The sequence below is a fragment of the Meles meles genome, chromosome 5 (assembly GCF_922984935.1).
Source record: "Meles meles chromosome 5, mMelMel3.1 paternal haplotype, whole genome shotgun sequence".
NCBI lineage: Eukaryota > Metazoa > Chordata > Mammalia > Carnivora > Mustelidae > Meles > Meles meles.
The window spans coordinates 153,719,511-153,744,624 of NC_060070.1; the positions used below are offsets into that span (position 1 = coordinate 153,719,511).

Sequence of the window (25,114 nt, forward strand, 5' to 3'; positions counted from 1 at the left end):
ACAAATTTCATCGAAGAGGTGAACATGGCAAAAAAATGAACAGCTCCTTTATCCCCCAATTCCATTTCTGGGCTCCTGGGCGGCTCAGTCATTAAGTGGCTGCCTTCAGCTCAGGTCATGATCCCAGGGTCGTGGGATGGAGGCCTAGGCCAGGCTCCCTGCTAGGTGGAAAGCCTGCTTCTCCCTCTCCTGCTCCCCCCTGCTTGTGTTCCCTCTCTGTGTGTCTCTCTCTGTCAAATAAATAAATAAAATCTTTTTTTAAAAATCTAAGGTGAGGGGTGCCTGGGTGGCTCAGTGGGTTAAGGCCTCTGCCTTCCGCTCGGGTCATGATCCCAGGATCCTTGGATCGAGCCCCGCATTGGGCTCTCTGCTCCGCGGGGAGCCTGCTTCCCTTCCTCTCTCTCTGCCTGCCTTTCTGCCTACCTGTGATCTCTGTCAAATAAAAAAATAAAATATTTTTTAAAAAATCTAAGGTGATACACACCTGTAAACAAAAAAAAATTATATTGAAAAGGTGAACACGGCAAAAAATGAAAACCTCCTCTATCCTCCAATTCCATTTCTCAGAAAAATTCATACTGAGTGTGGTATATATTCCTCAAATCTATTTAAAAATGAATACATAAACTCACAAGTTAAGACTTATAAAAATTAGCTCATGCTATATATTACAACTGAGAAATTACTGGGTTTTGATTTAAAGCAAACCCTCTCCCCAAACTGCCAAGCCAAAATGTGGGTACCCACCTCTAGCCCAGGCTTTTTAGTATCTGGCTATTATTTTCATTAAGTGGATGGGCACATTTTCAGATTTCTGATATTGCCAAATACTACAGTGAACATTCTTAAATATTTTAAATTTTTTTGTACTTAAAGAAAAATTGTTGAGGGAGATCATTCTGAAAGATATTGCCAAACAGCCCCTCAGAGAAGTAGTTATCATGACCCCTCACTTGCACAGGCCCTTTGCAAGACCTGGGAAGGGGTAGCCCTGGATGAAACGCGTTTTATAGAAGGGCCACGGTATATTATGATGGAAATTAGTTAAGACTGCCCCCTCTTTCTACTGCAGCTTATCATCAGATACATTGTATAACCTTAGAGTGGCTGTATCTAATTGTGTTGGTAACTGTATTCTTTTTCTTAAACAAGGACCCTCTAAGCTGCATGGGCTGCAGACCTCACAAAGTCTGGATAGCAGCAGAAGCCACCTGGAGAGTGCCCCAAACGCCTTGAGTTCTGTTTCACTCATCACCTCTTCAGCGACAACACAGCATCAGATTTCATTATCAGCTTGGTCCCAGGGAAGCCTGACTCACCTCTGGGTTGGAGTTACTGCATTTATTCCGAGGAGATACTTAACCATGACTGTGGATAGGTGTGTTCACCTTTCCTGTCGGTCCGCAGAGTAGTGGCCAGCACCCTGGACTTGGAACCCTCAAGCTGGGCTGAGTCTGGCTTGATGCCACCTCTCAGGAAGCACATGTCACACTTTACAGTACACGGGACATCTGAATGCACAGCAACCTTCAACTTCCCAATGAGAATCAACTAAAGAACCCAGGAATTAAATTCCATTTTCAAAAGTTCACCTTCCTGGGGCAAGCAGCATCTTCAACACCTCCAGGTTCAAAGGTCTCAGTCTGTGCTCCGCACAGAGGCAGAGGCACCACGCCCTACGCCCCAGGGCATTTCTCACTCTTGCAACAAGGAGCACTCATCTGTCCTCTCTCCTTCCTCCTCATTCCCGTCACCCATCCCAAATTCCTGGAGGGCAGCCGGGAGGTGGCAGGATGCTCCCTGACCTGTGCCCCGCGCCCCCCCCCCCCTCCAACACAGGCAGCCCAGGGTGGGGTGTCCTCACACCAACAACAGAACCACCCAAGCTGAGACCCAGGGACAAAAATGTGCTCGAGGAACATTATTCTCACTGTGTAAACAGGATAGAGTTGGATGTAAAGATCAAACCTAGGAAGTCCGTACACTCATTTACCTTTAGAATGATGAGAAACAGGCGACAGGAAGGAAAGATTTCCTTCCAACAGGACAGGAGCTAAATTAGGAAGAGATAGGTATTTAAAAAAAAAAAAGGAGAAGACAGGTATCTGTGTTTTGTACAGATGAATCTCTTCTATTTCGTAAGCGGCAGCCTTTAAATCCAGTGATCTGCTTCAGATTCCTCTTACTTCAACATTTGAATGTTCCCATACCAGAGAGTCAAGTCCCACTCTCCCCAATTCCACGAATTCATTAGACTACAAACATGTATTAGCTCCTATTATTAATTACCACTGATTACACAGAAATGATGTAACAAACTAAGGCCACTAAGTTTATAAGAACAGACTCTTCGGGTTCCCACTGGGGAGCTTGCTGGTACTCCACTAGCCCGGCCTGCGATGATGCAATGGCAAAGGGAAGTAACCACTTCTGCTCAGGCTGCTGCGGTCCTGCCTTCTCTCCACCTCCTTGACGCGAGTGTGATGAGGCACCCCCCCCCAAAGTGTCTGCTCTCTTCTGAAATGGCCTGCGGCCTTCCCCATCTGGAAAGCCTGCACCTGCTGTCCTTCCTCCAACCAGCATGACCTCTGGCCCGTGGTTCTCTCAGCCACGCGGCACTGACGTCCGCCTCAAACCCAACTCACTACCACAAGCAGACTTCCAGCTGCCCTCCTGGAACTTTAGGAAGTGACAGTAGCAGAAGGAAGAAATACGGCTTCAATATTGAAAGAGAATCTAATGATATAATTATGACCATATTCGCCATCAAGGACCCACTTGTCTTCGCTCGAATCCATGAATTCAGACTTTATTCCAATCCTCTAAATTAAGGTAACAGAAAAGGCCTGGGTAGAGGGTGTCTGCACCCGAGTGACCCAAGCCTGGGGAGAAGGCCAGGGACCAGGTGCCACAGGGAGGCAGAAGTGGCCTGACACACGACAGAGGCTGGGAGGGCACACACACTCTTCTGCTGGTTCCCCACGTGCTCCGTGGCTCTCCTGTGCCTTTATGAAGCTGGGGGACTCTCTGAGGGTGTTGACAAGGACTCCCTCCTCCACCAAACAAGTGGGGCTCTTCTGAGCCTCCTTCTGAGCAAGGCTCTGTCCTTGGCCTGTCAGGCCTAGTGTAATAAAGAACCCCATTGGGTCCAGTTTGGGCAAGAGTCTGCTAAGCCAGTTTAGGTGGGAAACCCCTACCCTTGATATCAAATCAAGTCCCTTCTACTCCACTAAATATTTAATAGAGTTTTTGGTGTGTTTTGGTTTTGTTTTTTAGCAGTTTTCCATCCATTGGCTCTACGTCCCTAGCCACCGCAGTTGTACTCTAAGTTGAGTTCAAGCTCTGTCTTGTGTTGCAACAGTCTTAACGTAAGCCTCTTTAACTCTATGTGCTACAATTTTTCTTTGATGGCCCCTTCAAAGAACTTACAGACACATCCTGGGAAAATGTCTTTTCCAGAGAAGAGAACTAACTCGGGATTTGAGGAGGCAATCAGCTAGGTACAGAAGGTGTATCCAGAGTAGAGTGAAGGAATTAATCGTAGCTGGTTATCTGAGGATATGCAAACAGCTTTTACAATCTGTACGAAATAGGAGAGATGTGGCTGGGAAGACTGAAGACAGGAGCAGCTTTCCTGGGCTGAACATTTACAGAAATAGAATTCTGGGTGGTTAGATGTAACATGTAGACACCTAAGCCAGGTACAAGGCTTTAAGGTCAACAGAAGAAACACCTGAATACTTTATTAAATCACAGATTCGAAAGCACAGTCCCTGAGATCATAATTTAATAGCTCAAGAGTGAGGCCCAGAATTCTTCATTCACAACAAGCACTTGAAGCTGTCCAGAGATCATACTTTCAATCTTCAAATATTGCTCTCAGGTCAAAAACAAAACAAAACAAAAACCAAAGAAATAAAAAAACAAAGTCAGATGAATTAAAAACAATTCTATATATTTTTTTATAAATGTAAGAGGTACTCTGTTGTAATAAGGGAAATGGAAGTTAAACTGTACTGTAATATCGCTTCACCCACTACATGAACAGAGAACCAGAAGTTGGCAACATACCGTATTGGGGCGAGTGAGGTGAGCAGGACTTCAGTCACTATGGGTTGGGAGTGTAGACAAATGAAATTCCTCTGGCGGACAATTTGGCACTATGTCTAAATATTTCAAATGCATATATCCTGGGACGCAGCAAACTCATTTCTAAAAACGTATGTTACAGTTTTACAGATGAACACGCTGAAAATTACATGCTGAGACGAAGGGGACACTTTAAATTAGCAAACATGCGGAAAATCGCAGTACAGTTAAAATCCGGGTGAAAATATTGTGCAAACTACAATATAAACTATTTGTCTACATCTGTGGATGATTTTATCATTTAAGTTAGGCAATGTTCTTCGATTTCCCTCAATTAACTATCCAACTGCTTCTTCAAAAGACCTGAAGACTCCCCGGGGTTTCCTGCGTTCAGGAAGGTTCTCCCCTCGGAGGCAAACGACCCACGGTGGTAACTCTGGCACTTCTGCAGCCAACAATTGAGGCTGGGGGGGGGGGGGGGGGCGGGGAGCCGGATACCAAGGCAGGGGGTTCACCACAGAGCCATCCAGCCTGGAGTCCGAGGAAAACCTCACGACGAGGGTGGGATTCGAACCCACGCGTGCAGAGCACAATGGATTAGCAGTCCATCGCCTTAACCACTCGGCCACCTCGTCGGGTGGGGCACTCGCGCGGTCAGACTCTTCACCCCGCAGTCGGTGCAGCGGTGATCCACGAAGTGTCTCCTCGGACGTCACGGTGACTTGACCCTCACGCCCGCCCCCCAGGCAGGCGTTTTCGGGTCCCTGCAGGACGCCGCATCCTGGATGGGCGAGTACACCCAGCAGGCTCGGGAGTGTCTTGGGCGCGCACCTGTTGGAGGCCCCTGCGCTCCCGGGAAAGGCAGAGACCCCCTGGATTGGCCCCTGGAACGCGTCCGACTGCTGGGCCGCGCCCCCCGTCCCTCCTGTTCCCTGCGGCGTGGCGCCTCCCGCGACACCGGAGAGCGTGGCCGGAAACGAAAGCTGAATGCAAGCTCCGGGACGAGACCGCGTGGGCGCCGGAGGGACCTGGGATCTCAGCGGGGCCGCCTCCACGACGGGGACGGCCGGGTGCGGAGCCCCGGGGCGCGGGATCCGGCGGCCCGCGGCGGGCCGGGGGTCCATCCCGGTCACCGAGGCGCTTGGGGCCGGCCACCTCGCCAGTTCCATCTCCAGCCCTCTCCGCCTCCGTGATGTTAACTCCCCGGAGGAAGCCGAACTTGACAACTTCGGTAAACCCAGGATTCAGAGCCCTCCACTGACAGGCTTCTGTGCTTTTCTATAGTTAGTGCAGGATTTTGGAAACAAATGGAAAGACAAGAGATCCTTACTTGCCAAGGTGCTTTTTCCTTCCTAGGAAACCTCTGCCTCTATTCCTAGCTTTGACACGGCACACCCTCTTCTGTCCCTGACATGTTCCTCTACTGAATTTTCAAAAACTCACCTCCAGGACGCACCACCCATCATGGGAAACTCCCCTCAATCCGTGGGTTAGAGGAGGAAGGATTTATTCATTTAGTGAGTCAAAAATCCATATTACCGGTTGTTATGATTTTCCTTAAGCCTTGAGTTAGAACGTCCGTTTTGTTCAAATCACTTACATTCACTCTTATGTGTCCCTCTTCACAGTTCCAAGGAAACCTAATTTCTACCGGTGACTTTAGAACTATTTCTCAATACAAATTCTGAGTCGGAAATTTCCCTGTTAGATTAACGATTTTTTTTTTACTGTTTTCCCTCCAATGCTCCCGGGAGAGCAGGGATATTTCATTATTCATCACAAGACAGGCAAGAGGATGGTCAGTAATAGGCGCACAAGTTACTCCTGAGTGAATGAATGGAACAAATCTGTATTTTAATAGAACTACTAAATGCCGAAAAGCAAGGTACACAGAGAGACTGTTTTCAATTATTTCAGTTTGTTGGGCTCATAAGCTACACTGCAGGGCTGTTGTGAGGACTGAATGAAAATGCAAAGTGCTTTAAAATGCCTGGCGCTTGGAACCACCATTGACTGACAAAGCTTTGCATTATCGTTATTATCCCCAAGAAAAGAGAAGGAGCAGAGGAAAAAAATGAACCAGTAATATGTGCAGGCAACCCACAGAAGTAGGAAAAAAATCAGACAATAAACGTCCTAAAAGAAGTTCCACTTCATGTATACTTAAAGATATGCTAATTAAAATAGTAATAAATTTTCCTTTCCATCAGATTGACAAATATTTCTAAAATTAATAATAACAAATCTGGGCCAGATGTTGGAAAGCCTGTTTTGAAATACTGTGGTGGGGAAAATGGGCAGAAACACATTAAAAGATAATTAATTAAGTCCTATTAAAATTTAAAGACTTACATCCTTATTCCCTTCCTAAAACCCAACTATCCAGTGGGGGTGGGAGGGATGCGAGTTCAAGTGTAGTACGCACAGTCTTGTTATTATTATCATTTTCAACACCTATGAAAAGGTAGGTCCATAAAGAGTTTTAGGTAATATCAGTGAGGACCCTTCAGCCTCAGTTTCATGAAGGCTCAAATTCAGACTTTTCTTGATCCCTCCAAAGTACATTACACATAAAATTATTGTAATATTTATTTGGTGTTAACAGTTCATCTTTCAGTATAATTATTTCAAATATACCCCAATTTTTAGAATCTTCATATTGCGCTTATTTTGTGTTTATTTCAATGTGCTGTAAGACTAAAAAAGTTGGAAATTGCCCTGGGCCTTTTACAACCTTTGAAAACCCATGATGGGCACTGACATCAAAAATATCTGCAAGAAATGACATATCAGATAAAGGGCTAGCATCCAAGATCTATAAAGAACTTAATCAAACTCAACATCCAAAGAACAAATGATCCAGCCAAGACATGAGCAGAAGACATTTCAGACATTCAGACAACAGACATTTCTCCAAAGAAGACATCTAAATGGCCAACAGACACATGAAAAAATGTTCAACATCACTCGGCATCAGGGAAATACAAATCAAAACCATAATGGGATCCCACCTCACACAAGTCAGAATGGCTAAAATTAACAAGTCAGGAAATGACAGATGCTGGCAAGGATGTGGAGAAAGGGGAACCCTCCTACACTGTTGGTGGGAATGCAAGCTGGTGCAACCACTCTGGAACACAGTATGGAGGTTCCTCAAAAAGTTGGAAATAGAGCTACCCTATGACCTAGCAATCACACTACTGGGTATTTACCTCAAAGATACAAATGTAGTGATCCGAAGGGGCACATGCACCCCAATGTTTATAGCAGCAATGTCCCCAACAGAGGGACTGTGGAAAGTTAAACTTGGCTTGATGTCTACTGATAGATGAACGGATAAAGATGTGGTATATAAAATGGAATATTACTTGGCCATCAGAAAAGATGAATACTTACCATTACATCGATGTGGATGGAACTGGAGGGGATTATGCTAAGCAAAATAAGTCAATCAGAGAAAGACAATTATCATACGATCTCACTCATACGTGGAATTTACGAAACAATATGAGGATCATAGGGGAAGGTAAGGAAAAATAAAACAAGATGAAAACAGAGGGAGGCAAACTGTAAGAGACTCTTATTCTCAGGAAACAAACTGAAGGTTGCGGGGCTGGGGGGTAACCGGGTGACAGGCATTAAGGAGGGCATGTGATGCAATGACAATGAGCACTGGGTCTTATATTTAACTGATGAATCACTGAACTCTATGTCTGAAACTAATAATACACTATAATTAATTGAATTTAAACAAAAAACAAAAATCTGCAAGAAGTACATCATTTAGAAGTCATTTTAATAATTAACCTATCATTTACCTTGCCTTTGTAAAGATATCCAATAAAAGATTAAGAAAAGTTACCATTTGTGGAATGTTTACAGATAAACATACAAAAGAAGTGTTTGAAAAATCATCATTTTACAACTCTCAGTGCACAGTGAATGCAGGCAGTAATAAGCAGGGGTGGAGAAACCGCTGGGTGGAGGGCAAAGGGGCAGAGCAGCTGATACTATCTGAACCCAGGGAACAATCCTACCGTAATTAGAAGTGGAAAAACCAAGTTATATGCCCCCCGCTGTGATGCTACAGGAAATACATAGTGAAACTTAAAAAAAAAAAAGATTTTGTTTATTTATTTGAGGGGGGGTGCGGGGGGCGTGGGGAGGAGAAGCAGACTCCCCCCCTGAGCAGGGAGCAGGACACTGAGATCATGATCCAAGCCCAGGACTTCCGGATCATGACTCAAGCCAAGTTTAGCTGACTGAGCCACCCAGGCGCCCCTTACACAGTGAAAACTTATGATACATTGTAGCCTAGAACAACCGAATGTGAATCCAACAAAATTTCCATGCCTAATGACCAGTTTACAAGAGATACGGAGAATAAGAAAACACATTAAGTGATACCACAAGGAAAACATCAACCAAACTTAGAACATAAGAAATTCTACAGGACAGATCACTCAGTTACATAAACAAGCGAATGGTATTAAAAAAAAAAAAAGGTACTGTTACAGTGAGAATTTTAAGAGATTTTAATCAAACAAAAGCAATGTGTGGACCTTGTTTGGGTTATGAATCAAACAAATCAACTATAAAAAGGCATTTTTACAAAACTGAGAAAATTGAACTTGGACTGGATATTAGTATTAAGAATTTTAGTTAAGGGCGCCTGGTGGCTCAGTTGGTTAAGTGTCGGACTCTTAATTTTGGCTCAGGTCGTGATCTCAGGGTTGTGAGATCGAGCTCCACATTGGGCTCTGAGCTGGGTGTGATGTCTGCCTGACATTCTCTCTCCCTCTGCCCCTCCCTCCCCACACCTCTGTAAAAGTAATATTAGGGGATAAATTTAGTTAATTAGAATTAGAATTAGAATTTTAGTTAAAATTTTAAGATTTGATAAAGTTATTGAAATTATTTTTAATGTCTTTATCTATTAGAGGTATATACTGAAATATTTAAAGATCAAACTGCATGATGGTTGAAAATAGTTTGAAATACTTCAGAAAAAAATGAAATAAGAGCAGCATGTGTTAATCATTGCTGAACCAGGCTGAGGTGGACGTGGACATTCATCATACTATTCTAACTTTATGCAAGTTTGAATGTTAATAACACAAGTTAAAAGATTTTGTTTGATGCAGATCTCTTGGTTGTAAACTCCTAGTTTTTATTTGTGAACAGTGGTCAGGGCACCTGGCAGCTCAGTTGCTTGAGCATAAACTCTTGGTTTCAGCTCAGGTTGTGATCTCAGGATTGTGAGAGCAAGCCCAGCCCCGGCTCTGTTTGCTCAGAGTGGCGTCTGCTTGGAGTTCTCGCCCTCTCCCTGCTCCCTCTCTTAAATAAATAAATCTTTACATGTAAATGGTGGTAAAAAGCTCCCATTCTTAAAAGCTCAGTTTGGAGAGTACACAGCTCTAGATTGACAATTATTTTATTTCAATACTTCTAAAATAGATTTCCCTTTTCCTGGATTGTATCATGGAGTTAAGGTTGTTGTTAACATTCTAACTCGTCCTCCTTTGCAGGAGAGCTGTCCGTATTCTCTGATTTCAGACCTCCTCTTTCAGGAGGAGGTGTGAAGTTATAGTTGTTCACTTTACCTTGCTTGTGATGCACTGTGCTTTCTGAATCTTTTATGCATGAAAATTCCTCTCCAGTTCTGGGGAATTCTCAGCTATTATGTTTTCAAATATTACCTCACCTACATTTTTCTCTTCTTTTATTTCTGGTTGTAATTATATATATTTCAGAATTTATTAGCTGAGCCTACATCTCTACTGTGTTCTTTTATCCATCTTCTATGGCTGTGTTATAAACTACCCCGAAACTCAGGGGTTTATAATAACACCCACTTATTATTTTCTCACAGTTCCATGAGGTGGCAATATGGGGAGAGCTCAGGTGGGCTGTATCGTCCCTTCTCTTTGTGGGTCAGCTGGACTAATTTCTATGTGGCTGACGGGCAGGTCAGCCAGAGACTGTTCTTGGATGGCCTCAATAACATATCTGACAGGGACTATTTCTGGGAGTTGGTAGATTTCCTTCATGTGATCTTTCTAGCAGGATGGTCCAGCCTTTTTTTTTTTTTTTTTTTTTTTTTTTTACAATGATAGCCGTCTTCCAGGAAAGTGAGGGCTGGCATGACAAGGTTTCTCTAGATCAGGCCTGGAAGTGGCACGGCATCACCTCATTGTACTCCACCGGTCAGAGCAGCTCAGAGTCAAGGTTTAGAGGAGTAAGTTAGACTCCACCCCGTGATGGGAGGAGGTGCAAATGACCTGTGGTCAGGTTCATCTGTCACAGCTTGCTTCGAATGCTCCATGTTAACTACTTTTGTTATATTCTGGATCAGCGTTTTGGCTTTATCTCTCAGTGTAGTCATTCTTTCTTTGGTTGCAGCTAATATGCTGTTTAATCTTACCTATTAGAAATTTTTCATTTCAATTATTATTTTTATTTCTAAGTTCTAAATGTTATATCATTCTATTCATTCTTCTTGCATACTCTGTATCCTTAATTTATTGATACATATCCCACACAGCGATTCTTTGTCTTGTATCTTAAAATTTCAACATCTGGAGTTGCTTAGGTCTATACATGTCACGTTTCTTATCTTCTAAACCATCGGCATAGTGTTTTTATCTCCTGTGTGTATAGTCATCCTTATTGTTGAGCTGGTTGTATGATCTTAATACGAATGAGTCTTGCAGGCGCAACCTGGGGAAGCCTTCTGTCGAAGGGGATATGTTTCTACTTCTTCCTGAACCGGGGACAAAGCTGACCCCGAGCCGCCTGTGTCCCACCACAGTGGGACAGAGTGGGACCGTAGCAAGTGTCAGGCTCTGCTCTTCCGCCTCCCCACTCTTATGATATGAAAACATTCATCCCTACAGTGGCGTGGCACCTGGCTTCAGGATCCCCTGCTCCTGGACTGACCCAGGTGAGTTTCCTGTACTGCTTGCTCCCAGCCTCTCTCTGACTCCCAGGCCCTCGGGGCAGGGCTCCCACATCTCACGCTTGGATCACTAACTGTCCTGACCTGGGCTCCAGGTGCCCCTGAATTACTGTGGAGCCAGGTAATATTTACTGGTTTTGAGTGACCCCCGAGAGAATTCCCCAACTCTTTGTGAGACTAGAAAAGTCACAAAGGGGGTATATTCAAGGACTAATGGTTGGGAAGTAGGACCTTCTAATAAGTCATAACTGGTGAAGATTAAAAAAAAAACAAAACACAAGAACCAAAAGGCACAAATCATTGAAAATGGGCAGTCCTGTCATTAAAAAGTGATGGTTTTCAATCCATAAAGAATGCCACAGATGAAATTCATGGACATATAATAGACTGGAAGGAGATTTTTGCGACAACTAAGACTGACAAGAAATCAATATATACTAAATAAAAAGACCCCTTGCAAAAGAGGAATTAAAAAACAGAAATTTTAAAATACTACCAGAGGGGCATCTGGCTGGCTCAGTTGGTAGACCACAGGACTCTTGATCTCAGGGTTGTAAGCTCAAGGCCCACACTGGCTGCAGAGATTGCTTAAAAAAAAAAAAAAATATCTTAGGGGCGCCTGGGTGGCTCAGTGGGTTAAAGCCTCTGCGTTCGGCTCAGGTCATGATCCCAGGGTCCTGGGATCGAGCCCCGCATCAGGCTTCGAGCCCCGCATCAGGCTTCGAGCCCCGCATCAGGCTTCGAGCCCCGCATCAGGCTTCCTGCTCAGTGGGGAGCCTGTTTCCTCCTCTCTCTCTGCCTGCCTCTCTGCCTACTTGTGATCTCTGTCTGTCAAATAAATAAATTAAAAAAAAAATCTTATGAAAAAAAAAAGTGAAATACCATCAGAAAAAGAGGCAACACAAAAGAAAAATGGGACAAGGAAATAAATAATTCAGAAAAGTAATGCCTAAATGACTTCCAATATTAAGAGATGTTGAACCTCACTAGAAATCGGAGGAAGGCAGATCACCAAGAATCCCGCCTACGGAGGAATGGCGCGGCTCATGAAGGTGAACAGCAGATGTTGTTAAAGATGCTGGGGATGGAAACTTCTGTGTGCCTCTGGCAGCACAGCTGTCCTCCAATGCCGTCCTGCACAACGCACTGCAATCACTTATCACATGTCTGCGGTAACAGACCCAGGGCCCCAAACTCTGGGTGGCTCACAGCAACACACATTCTCTTCCACGGTTAGAGGTGTGTGAGGGGCCATGCTCCTTGCAGAGGCTGCACGGGAGACTGTTTCCTCCAATTTTCCGGCTGCTGGAGCTGCAATGTGTTCATTTCTCCTTTGCCTTCCCCTCATGGAAGGACAGGGGTGACTACCTTCGGGGGCATCCAGAGAGCCCAGGATGACTTTCCCAGTGCAGAGCCCCGACCGCCATCACGTCCCCACTCTCTGCCTGAGGTAACAGTCCCAGCTGGGACCTGAAGGCCTTCGAGGGCCATGTGGTCAAGTTTACCACTGGCATGTGTATTTTTGGACCCTGGGTATATCTCCCAGCGAAATTCTCGCGCAAATCTTCAGGGAAAACTTAACGAAGATGCTTTCGGTAAACAGGCACAACATCTAATTTTAAGGCTTCAGTGTGGTCCTCACCCCTCTTCTTTCCTCGTCTCTGCTCTTTTCGTTGTAAAGACTAGGAATGAGAGAGTTCTCCGGATAATCAGAGTATTGGGGCGTGGTGCCGTCACTCATCCACGGGAGGCAGTCTCCAGGTGCCATCATTAGGACACCAGCTCCCTAGTGCTGCAGTGGGAAAGGCATGGCCTGAAACTACCACACGGAAACCACAGGCAGACCCAAAGTGGAAAACGTTCTACTGGGGGAACAAAAAGGCTGTGGGAATGTTCCAGATTAAAGAAAACTAAAAAGGCCAACTAAATGCAATGCCTGACCCCAGACTAGTCGCTGTACCGGAGGGGAAATCGGGTCATTTGGTCAAACTGGCGTGCGGACTGTAGTGGAAACAGGGCTACTGTGGCAAGGTCAAACTGTAGCCAAGTGTGTGAGCGACAGGGTGGGCTGCAACTTAATCTCAAAGGAGAGATAGAGGAAGCAAACGTTGAAGCAAATGGAGTAAAATATTAACAGTAGCTAAATCTGGGTAAAAGGCAGACAGATGTTTTTATGCTATTTCCATTTTTTTTTTTTTCAACTTTCTAGTAAGTTTGAAGGTGTTTCAGAGGCAGAGAGGGAACGCACGGGAGGCTCCAGAGAAATCTACCGCTGGAAATTTGGGCTGGACGGAGCCAACTCTCTAAAATAGAAGCTTTCCCCCCAAACCATCCAAGGAACCAATGGATCTTCATGGCTCCCGGGGTCCCCACGGGCTGGTGGTGGGCAGCAGGAGCCAGGGCCCCCGGCCCGCTCACCTGACACGGAAGCAACATTGACACGCACCCCCACGAGCCCCGCAGAGCGGGGGCCGCCAGGGCTTCGCGGACGGGGACACCTGTCACCCCGGCTCGGGTTCCAGCTTGTCCTTGCGATCAGGGCAGGACATCGCGGGCCCGCGGGACGCCCCCGGCCACCAGCACCGAGTGTTCAGGGGCCGTTTCCGGCGGCCGGAAACCGAGATGGTGGGAGGGTCCGGGGGAGGGGCGCGGGGGGCGCGGACCCCTCCCCCGCCTCCAGCGCCCCGGGCCCGCCCCGCCGCCGCCGCCGCGCCGCCCCCTGCTGCGCCCCCCGCCGTTCCTCCGCCGCAGGCAGGACACGTGGCCGCAGGGAGCGGGACCGCGCGGGCTCGGCCGCCTGCGCCCGCGGAATCCCGGCGGGGCGTTTCGGAGCCGCGCGCAGCCGGCCGCACGGAGCAGTCTGCGCCCCGTTTTCTCCGCGCCTTCCTGAGGCTTTCGGAGGGAAGAAAGATAATAAATCACGAGAGGAATCCGCAGCGCCGCGCCCGCAGTCGGGGGTGTAGCTCAGTGGTAGAGCGCGTGCTTAGCATGTACGAGGTCCCGGGTTCAATCCCCGGCACCTCCAGCAGTTTTGGGGGGATTGCCTGGGGTCGGGGCGCGTCTCCCCCGCGAACCCGCCGGCTCTCGTTCCGTTTTCTACCCGCCCGGACGGCGGCAGTGACACCCGACTTCGTACTGAGAACAAGTGTCCTGGGCCCTGCGCGCCCGGACGGCGCAGAGCCTCGGTCTCATCCGCTCCTTTGAGTTCTGGAAAGTTCTTGGGGCAAAGAACACACTGGAGGTGAACAGCAGGAAAAGATCGTATTGGGTTTTTGTTTTTTTTTTCCTTCTGAACTTGCGAACTACTTTCCCCCTTTTCGTGTGACCAGACACGGACCCGGAGGGCCCCAGGCCCACCTGCGGGCTTTCCAAGGCACGTGAGGGGCCATGAGGTGCTGTCGTCCGAGCCTAGACTGGGGGTCACGGAGACCGGGGGAAGGGGCCCAGGACGCCTGCCTCTGCGGACAGGTGTGGGACCGAGCGGCTAAGTATTTCTTAAGTCAAAATAAGTGACACGTCGGGCTCATTTTAGAAATGACTGGAGGACCCTTTCCACTGCCCCCAAACCAACGAGCATCCCACAAGTAACACCTGCATATCCTAGCCGATTTGCTAGTCTGAAGTATGAGCTGAATATATACTATGGGAGAGAGAGCCCTCACTTTTAAATTTATTAACTTCTAGGGATTATTTGGTATTCTGGAAGATAATTCTATGTAATATATACTATTAGGAGATTTTTATATTCTGTACTACCTATTTAAGTTTTTTTAAAGTATTTTGTGTCAAACATTAAAATTTTTTTTCCCATTTTATATTAAAAATTTTTTATGACAAGACAAGTATGTCTATTATCTTCACCACTATTTAATGCTGTGATTGGGGTGTTTCTTTTTCTCCTTCCTTCCTTTCCTTTTTTTTTTTTTTTTTTTTTGAGAGAGAGAGAGAGAGAGGTGAGGAGAGGGGCAAAGGGACAGGGAGAGACTCTTAAGCACGCTCCACACCCAATGCTGAGTCAAATGTGGGGTCCATGCCTGTCTCAATCCCATACCCCGAGATCATGATCTGAACTGAAAACAAGAGTCTAGCCCTTCACCAAATGAGCCACCCAGGTAGGTGCCGCTCTGATGGAGGTATTAACCGAGGCATTCAGATATGAAGAAACAGAGGATTAAGTATTGGATAGTAAGTGATAAAGCTATCTCTATATATCTTGGTAGGATTATACGTCTGGAAATTGCCCTTCAAAGTGGAAAAGCCACTACAAGTAGAGCATTCAGAGCACCTACTGGTAAAACCAACACAGACTCACACATGATAGTCTATATCTAACCTTTGCAGGCTTTGGATAGCATCTCATTATTTTGAAAGTTGACCAATGAAGGAAACGAATCAAGTATTTATCCTATATGAGTAATATGGAATTTTTAAAAAAGATTTTATTGATTTATTTGACAGGGAGAGATAGTGGGGGGGAGGGACAGAGGGAGGAGGAGAAGCAGATCCCTCCTGAGCAGGAAGCTGGGCGGGGTGCTTGATTTCAGAACCCTGGGATCACAACCCGAGCTGAAGGCTGATCCCTAACTGACTGGGCCACCCAGGCACCCCTGGGATGTTTCTTAAGATAAACATGTTGTTGATAAGGGAAAGATTTTCTCCATAGAAGAATCACAGCTGATAAATGCAGGAGGAATGATTAAAATTAGAATCAACATTTTACAACAGATCTAATGCATCCAGGTCACAATCATCAATGGCTGCTACAGCCTTGAGGAGAAATCGGACAGAATCCTAGAATGGACGGAATGGCTGACATCCCCTAAAACCAGCAATTAATTCCATGGCATTAAAAGTGAGAGGACTACACATCCTGTGTGTCTGGGTACAGTGAAACAGAACATTCCCAACCTCACCAACAAAATACTTGAGTTAAGAAATTAATGGTTGGGGCACCTGAGTGGCTCAGTGGGTTAAAGCCTCTGCCTTCGGCTCAGGTCATGATCCCAGGGTTCTGGGATCGAGCCCCGCATCGGGCTCTCTGCCCCGCGGGGAGCCTGCTTTCTCCTCTCTCTCTGCCTGCCTCTCTGCCTAGTTGTGATCTCTGTCAAATAAATAAAATATTAAAAAAAAAAGAAATTAATGGTTTATCCACTCAAACGATGGAGCCATCTGTTTACAATAAGTATCGGGAATACAAAAATCTGTTTAATAACACAGGCAATCAGCCAGATCCAGAATGTGATAAAATTCTCCTGGGCCAACTGACCCTCAGAAAGTAAGTGACATGGCCGGGGTGGGGGCGGGGAGAAGGAGGCAGATATGAAACAGATGAAATGACATACAGGGAGATTAAATGCAACACATTTGGATCTGGACGCAAACAAAATAATTGGAAAATGAAACAACTGAACATGGACTGAGCATTAGACTACATTAAGAAGTTTAACTTTGCTGGCTGTGATATTATTATGGTAATGTTTTTAAAAGTTTATAACTATTAGTTAGGCTCCGTAGCTCAGGGGTTAGAGCACTGGTCTCGTATAACTATTAGTTATACATGTAAAAATATTTATGGTTGAAGTTAATATAATGTTTGAAATTTGATTTGTTTTCCAGGGGGCAGCAAAAATAAAAAGTGAAAGTTGGTAAAAATTGAACAAGAACAACGAAGTGATGGTTAAATGCTCAAAGTGTGTGACTGAATGCAGCTATATTCATTGGAGTATAAGCTCTATTTTAAACTGTCTGGATCTGGGTAGCTCAAGGGTTAAGTCTCTGCCTTCTGCTCAGGTCATGATCCCAGGGTCCTGGGATTGAGCCCCACATCAGGCTCTCAGCTCAGCAGGGAGCCTGCTTCCTCCTCTCTCTCTCTCTCTCTCTCTCTGTGATCTCTGTCTGTCAAATAAATAAATTTTTTAAAAAAATGTCTGAAACAGAGTAGCTTGACTGGCTCAGTTGGTGGAGAATGGGACTTGTTGTTTTGGGATTGTGAGTTCAAGCCCCCACACTGGGCATAGAGATTATTAAAAAAAAAAATCATAAAAATAAAATAAAATGTCCAAAACAGAAGGTTAAAAATGTTTACATTCAATATTTATCTTACTGACTTTATATTATATATTTAAATATCTTTTTAATTTAATTTTCATTTTTCTCCAGGAAATGGGTAGAAGACAGAAACAGACATTTCTGCAAAGAAGACATCCAAATGGCCAAAAGACACGAGAAAGTGTTCACATCACTCGGCATCAGGGAAATACAAATCAAAACCACAATGAGATCCCACCTCACACCAGTCAGAATGGCTAAAATCAACCAGTCAGGAAACGAGGTGTTGGCCTGGATATGAAGAAAGGGAGCCCTCCTACACTACTGGTGGGAATGCAAGCTGGTGCAGCCACTCTGGAAACAGTACAAAGTTGCCTTAAGAAGTTGGAAATAGAGCTACCCTATAAGCCAGTAATTTCACTACTGGGTATTTACCCCAAAGATACAGATGTAGTGAAAAGAAGGGCACATGCATCCTAATGTTCATAGCAGCAATGTCCACAATAGCCAAATGTGGAAGGAGTGAAGATGTCCCTCGACAGAGGAATAAAGAAGATGTGGTCCATTTATACAATGCAATATTCCTCAGCCATCGGAAAGGGTGAACACCTACCATCTGTATTGATACGGATGGAACTAGATATTATACTAAGTGAAATAAGTCAATCAGAGAAGGACAATTATCATACAGTTTCACTCATATGTGGAATACAAGAAATATCATAGAGGACCATAAGAGAAGAGAGGGAAAAATGAAACAAGACAAGACAAAACCAGAGCAGGGGGGAAAACTATAAGACTCTTAATCATAGGGAAGAAACTGAGGGTTGCTAGAGGGGAGAGCTGTAGGGGATGGGGTGACAGGTGATGGGCATTAAGGAGGGCATGTGATGGATGAGCACCGGCTGTTATATAGACTGATGAACCACAGACCTGTAACAAATAATACATTATATGTTAATTAAAATTTTTTTAAAAAGTAAAATGTCCCAAACAGAAAGTTTAAAATGTTTACATTTAATATTTATGTTATTTATATTACATATTTAAATGTTTTAAATTTAATTTTCATTTTTCTCAAAGAATGGCTTCTGTTTCTTGAAAATCATTGCAGTGGATAGTTTTTTAATTAGGCATAATGGACAAATAAAATTTTAATATATTTAAAGTGGGGGCACCTGGGTGGCTCGGTCAGTTGAGGAGCCCACTCTTGATTTTGACTCAGCTCATGACCTCAGGGTCGTGAGTTCAGGTTCCAGGCTCTATAGGGAATCTGCTTGAGAGTCTCTCCACCTCCCTCTGACCTTCCCCCCTACTCTCTCTCAAATAAGTAAATAAATCATTAAAAAAAAAGTGCAACGTGGTGACGTATGTATAACGTAAATCAAAACTACAATGAGCTATCACGTCACACCTGTTAGGATGGCTATTGTTTAAAGAAAAAAAAAGGTAACAAGTGTTGGTGAGGGTGTAGAGAGATTAGAACCCTCGCCCACTGTTTGTGAGAATGTAAAATGGTGCGGCAGCTACACAAAACAGTATGGATGCTTCTCAGAGAAAGTAAAAATAAAACTCCGAAATGATCCAGCAATCCCACTTCTGGCTGTGTCTGTATCCAAAAGAACTGAAAACAGGATTTTGAAAAGACATCTGATGGTCAAGATACGGAAACAACGGAAGTATCATCGACAGATGAATGGATAAAGAAACTCTGGCATACACACAAAAATATTATCCAGCCTTTAAAAACGTTACCAGTTGTGACAACGGGATGAACCCAGAAGGCGCGAAATGAAGCCAGCCAGAAGGACAATTACTGCACATTTCCACTCTGGCCAACAGTCAGACTCGTGGAAGCAGGGAATGTGATGGGGATCGCCAGCAACCGCGGCGGGGAGGAAACAGAGAGCTGGGCTGGGTGAGGATAAAGTTTCAGTTATGCGAGACAAACGTGACAGAAATCCGCCTCCAGTTAGCAAGAATGTATTGCGCACTTCCGAGTTTAAGGGGGTAGGTCTCTCTCTGTCACACACACACAGACACACACTTGAAAAGCAAAGGGACACAAGGCAACTTCAGGAGGTAGTGCGTATGTTGTGACCTTGTCTGTGGTGATGGTATAATGGGGATTTGCTTATGTCCAAACTCATCAAACCACACCCACGGATATGTGTAGTTCTTTGTATATCAGTATACCTCAGTACAGGTGTCCAATCTGAGTAATGCCAAGCATTCACAGTCTTATTATTGTTTGCAGCTGTTCTCTGAATATTCTAGAAACTATTTCATTTTTAATGAAATCTTAATTATCGAAGTAACTTCTCATCTGTGTGGTGTAGTTTGATGGTCGGAGGGATGAAGGGCCGATGCAGAGATCCCAGTTCCAGACTGAACACCTGAGACCAGGAGCCCTGATGCCCAGGTGCCCCACTATCTGTACTTCTATTTCAGAGTTGCCAAGGGCACAAAGCCAAAACCCTTGTTTTGTTTACAGAATTCAGGTCATGGGGTGCCTGGGTGACTCAATGGGTTAAAGCCTCTGCCTTCCGCTTGGTTCATGATCCTGGGGTCCTGGGATTGAGCCCTGCATCCGGCTCTCTGCTCGGCGGGGAGCCTGCTTCCTCCTCTCTCTCTATCTGCCTCTCTGCCTACTTGTGAGCTCTGCCTGTCAAATGAATAAATAAAATCTTAAAAAAAAAAAAAAAGAACTCAGGTCATGCCTTGACCTTTGAAGGTACCAATGGAAAAAGGAACACTGGGGGTCCTGTCCAATTTGGGTCCTCCAAGAGGATGTCTTCACTCCAAGACTAACCACATCCCCCTGATAGATATTACTGAATCTTCTGATGTTGACCAAAAATGCCACCAAAATGGCATCTTTCTGTAGCTGCTTAGAGATAAACTCTGCCAGGAAGTGGGAAGGAAACCTGAAAGTGAAAACTAGCAGGGGCATGACAAGGGGAAGGAAAACACACAGAGGAGCACCTAGAAGTTTTGCTGGGTCTTGTCCCTTGGTGGGGGAGACAGAAAGTGGAGACAACAAGGATAGAACCAGGAACCCATCCATACACATTTTAAACTCTCCAACCTATTACATCCTCTCAACTATGTCTGTTCTCTCTCCAATCTTTGGTCAAAGAAAAAAAAGTTTTAACCTGATTTGCATAGCTCCTTGTTCAAGTCTGTGTCTTATTCAGTAAGCAGTTGAAATTTGACTTACAACAGGTTGTATGCATGACGGTCAAAAAATGTAGCATATTGTTAAAAAACCAGCATAAAAAGAAACAGTTTTTGTAAAGATTTTATTTGTTTGACCAAATGAGAGAGAGAGACAGACAGACAAACACACACACAGTGAGGGCGCGCAAGCCGGGGGAGTGGGGGAGGGGAAGCAAGCTCCCCACTGCACAAGGAGCCCGATGCCCCCATCGGGCCCTTGATCCCAGGACCCTGGGACCATGACCCAAGCTTCAGGCAGATGCTCAACCGCCTGAGCCACCCAGGGGCCTCGAAAAGAAAACGTGTTAAAGCAAGTTGCTCAGACAATTCCTGATATAAAGTTCAAAGTCTAACTGTTAGGGGCGCCTGGGTGGCTCAGTGGGTTAAAGCCTCTGCCTTCGGCTCAGGTCATGATCCCAGGGTCCTGGAATCGAGCCCCGCATCGCATCGGGCTCTCTGCTCAGCAGGGAGCCTGCTTCCTCCTCTCTCTCTCTGCCTACTTGTAATTTCTGTCTTTCAAATAAATGAATAAAAGATCTTTAAAAAAAAATATTTGAAAGTCTGTTAAAAGAGGATGATCCAAATAGGCAAGAAAAGACAGTAGGCTCATCTTCATTGGTACGGCAGAAAATTCCTTTTTTTTTTTTTTAAAGATTTTATTTATTCATTTGAGAGAGAGTGAGCATGAGTGGGGGAAGTAGAGTTGGGCAGAGGGAGAGGGAGAAGGGCCTTGATCCCACAACACTGAGGTCATGACCTGAGCCGAAGGCAAACGCCTAACCAACTGAGCCACCCAGGCGTCTAGTACTGCAGAGAATTCTATTTCTGGTCAGGAGTCATCACCTTCGGTCACCTGATGTCTGTCTCTATGTAAACCGCATTCCGAGACTTATTTTAGAGGAAGGTTTTATAAACATTTTGTTCATCTGTGATGAGATTTAAAGATGTTGTAAAGTATCTACTTATGAATCTATTTTTTAGTTTTTTATTTAAATTTAGTTAATTAACAGGCTGTATTATCAGCTTCAGAGGTAGAGGTCAATGATTCATCAGTCCCATATAACACCCCCCCACCCCCCCCACCCCACTCCCCCCCCCACCCCCCCACCCCACTCCCCCCCCTCACATCATGTGACCTCCTTAACGTGCATCACCCAATTACCCCCGCCGCCAGCAGCCCTCAGTTTGCTTCCTATGATTAAGAGTCTCTTGCAGTTCGTCTCTCTCTGGTTTCATTTTGTTTTATTTCTTCCTCTCTTCCCCCATGATCCTGTTTTGCTTCTTAAATTCCATATGAGTCAGATCATATGATAATTGTCTTTCTCTGATTGACTGATTTCACTCAGCATAATACCCTGGAGTTCCATCCATGTGGTTGCAAATGGCAAGAGTTCATTTTGACAGCTGAGTAGTATTCCATGCTCTAAAGTATTTACATGATTGTTATATATTAGGTTTATACTTTCAATTAAGTGGAGGAATTTGGCAATATTTAAACTTCCCAGTAATGTACTATGCCTAACTTTATATGTCCCCAATGGCTTATTTATTTAAGTACTGTAGGGGCCCAGGGCAGTCTGTCCCACAATGGCATGGTAAGTATTTTGAATGGAAGCTACTCCGGAAACAGCAGGTACAAGGACATCACACCCTCCTCTGTCCTCCCTGAAAGCAGGAAACAAATCTCCCCTATTCAAGGGACCCTCCTTGTGGTAAAAGTAAAAGACATCCTTATCACCAGAGATAGGAAATTTAAAATTGAGACAGCTGTAGAAATAAACCTTGTTACTTTATTACTAATCTACTTCAGCCCAAATTCCACTGAAAATCTCTTATTAATTAAAGTTCCCAAGCATCTATCTTCTTCGTCCTGTCAAGTCCTCACAAATTTATTTCCTTTGTCCAGAATAGGTCTCAGTTTCATTATTAGTCCTCTGTGCACAGGTAATAAAACTCCCTTAGCCACAATTTAATTCTGAGCCCAGTAAGACCTTTGGCTGGAAGAAAATTCCTCTCTGTCAGTAACTTTAATAATTGAAGAAAGGCCTGCGAAGGGTTAAATAAGAAGTAAACCAGGACTCCTGCCTGGTCTGGCCTTGTGAAAGTGGAGATGCCGGGGATCGAACCCGGGGCCTCATACATGCAAAGCATGCGCTCTACCACTGAGCTACATCCCCACGACAAAGTTGCTCCTTTTCCCCCTCAATTGTCGACCAGTGGGTCTGCCTTACTGGCGAGGCCTGCGACTGGGATTCCGCGGGTTTCTTCGGTCCGCATTCACAGGAAGACGATCAGTCAGCCAACTGAACAAATGCATACGAATAATACCTCCTTCCAACGTCGTTTAGCGCAGTTTATATTTGCAGATTTATGCTACTGGATCGCATTTGCTTCATTCTCGACTGGGCTGATTTTAGAGCGCGGAGGCTGCGCCTGCGACCCGCCTCGCCCCGGCCCACGCCGGCAGCACAGAGCCGGCCGCAGCAGCCGCTCAGGAAAGAGCCGCTAGGGTACGTGGCCGGCGCGCTCCGCTCGGCTCCGCTAAGACTGCGCAGGGAATCTTGCAACGAGGGCTGTCGGGGCAGCCGGGCTGAGAAACACATGAACAGCTTCAACGCGTGCCTCGCTCTGCCTCAGTTTCTCGCCTTCCCTCAGGCTGGAGTCCGTGGCCTCGCCGGCTTTCCCTCCCCGCGGAGGCCGCTCCTCCGGCTGGGACGAGCCAGGCTCTGCTGCCCGGCCAGCGGCGCCCCGGGCCTCTGAAGCCCTGCGCCCCCGCAGAAATGCCCAGCACAGCGACAGTCCCGAAGACTCCCCCGGCCCTGCACAGCCGGGAGGCGGTCCAGACCGTAGACGCCTGATGAGGGAGCAGGAGACTGGCTGAGGACAAAGCAAAAGCTGGCACCTTGCACCCCTTCTCCACCCGCTCCCCTCCGTAATAAGTGTGACATTCCTCAGGCACCCCTGGCTGCCCTAAAAGAAAAACAAACAGTTAACTTGCAGAGATCACAATCCTGCAAGGCAGGAGTCTCCCTTGGTTTACAAATGTCCTTGAGATTCACAACAAAGAACTTACCTTTCCAATAGCCCAATTTCCAGAGGCACATAACTCAGTTCCTCAAGCCCTAATGTCGCCCTCCCCTCCATAAAAACTGAAGGAGACTGAGGCAGAAGGAAATGTAAAAAAAGTTAAATTTCTTCTAAACCCAAATCTCACTAACAGGGATGCTTGATAACAGGAATGTGACATTCCACCAGGAAACTCCCAATAGTCCTCATGTTAGTGCCTCATTAGAGGAAAAACGGCCTTGGCTTGAGAGTAACCAGGCCTTCAATATCCTGACAGTCTTCTTTACCCCCACAGCCCTTTTGAACACCCCCTTTGTCCTCACCTACCCAACCCCTGTGTATATAATCACCACCCCCACATCCCGGGGCAGCAGCTCTTTCTGCCCACGGGTCCTGTCCCCGCGCTTTCATAAACCACCACTTTGCACCAAAGATGTCTCAAGAATTCTTTCTTGGTCATCGGCTCCGGACCTCACCCCACGGAACCTCACCTAGGTTCTAGAACTTCATCACACCCAACAGGACAACAAAAGGCCAACGCTAAGGGGAGACACTTGGGACCAAGTCAGGGAGACATGAAACTAAATATAATGTCTACAAACAGGCAACAAAGCCACTGGTTTCATCCTCCTGAGGACTGGCGAAGGTGATGTTTCACCGAAAGCCCCCCTGTGAGTAGGGGCAAGCACGCCTGGATCAAGGGGCGCAAACCTCCCATCACCCTACTCGCTGCCCCGTGAGGTCGGTACAAGCTCACAGCGGCCCCGCGCTCTCTCGACGGCAGTCCCCGCGCGGCTTCAGCTCCCTGCGGGGGGGGGGGGGGGGCCGGGCCCACTCACCACTTGCCACCTCCCCCGCCTCGCAAAACCGACCCGCCGGAGGGGAGCCCCGCGGGCCTGACCCGGCGCGCCAGCCCCCGGCGATGGCCGAAGGACGCGCTGGTCACCTACTGGTCCCGGTGACCACGAGGATATCGGTCCCCGTCTACCGCGAAGGCCTGTGCGTTGCGGAGTGAACGTGCCGGGTCCCGCGTTGGCCCAGAGGGCAGTCGCCCCAGGGCAGCAAGCAGACTGGCAGGCTCGCGTGGGATGTGCGCTCCTGAGCCGGCGGGGTGCGCTCCGCTGGGAGGGTGGGCCCCGGCCCGCCCGGCTGCCACTTCGCCCTCGTCCCAGTTCCCTCCTCTCTCTCCGGTCAGGGCAGAGCACACATCACAGACACCAGGGAGTGAAGGAACGCCGGAGCTGGGAGACTCCGGCGATGGGAAGGGCACCTGCAGACACGGGGTGAGCCTTGGGCGTGCACTCTTTCGTCTGTGGAGCCACCGCCTCCCTCCTTGGTTCTCCCCCCTCCTCAGTCCCCATCCCCGCCTGGTCCTTGCAGCAAGTCGCCGGCCAGTCTGCACGGTCTCTCGGGGTCGCGGGCTCGAGGTCTCTGGGCTCAAGTGTGGGGCAGCGGCTGGGCTTGGGAAGTGTTGCGAGCGTTGATCCCAACCAGCGAGGTTTGGGCTGGCGTTTGAGGGCGGGACCCCTCGCCGCCATCCGGCCGGGAGGATCCCTCTGGAGCCCCGGGGCTGAGGCCGCCTCTGGGGCCGTGCAGACGTCTGCGGAGGTGCGGAACGTTCTCCCCGCGCCTCCGTCCGTAGGGCCCCTCTGACCCCGAGCCAACTGCCGCGCGTGGCCCCTCCCCTTGCACCTGCCAGTGGGAGTCCTCACCTGGTTCGTTCTGGGGCACAGG

General features: G+C 46.7%; 3 non-coding genes across 3 annotated transcripts; 1 reads left to right on the forward strand and 2 right to left on the reverse strand.

The window, feature by feature from the left end:
* Positions 1-4,642: 4,642 nt before the first annotated feature.
* On the reverse strand, positions 4,643-4,724 carry TRNAS-GCU. Its single transcript has one exon. It is a non-coding gene; the product is annotated as a tRNA-Ser (tRNA).
* A 9,276-nt stretch (positions 4,725-14,000) lies between these two features.
* On the forward strand, positions 14,001-14,072 carry TRNAA-AGC. Its single transcript has one exon. It is a non-coding gene; the product is annotated as a tRNA-Ala (tRNA).
* Positions 14,073-22,419: 8,347 nt separating this feature from the next.
* On the reverse strand, positions 22,420-22,491 carry TRNAA-UGC. The gene has a single exon. It is a non-coding gene; the product is annotated as a tRNA-Ala (tRNA).
* Positions 22,492-25,114: the final 2,623 nt, after the last annotated feature.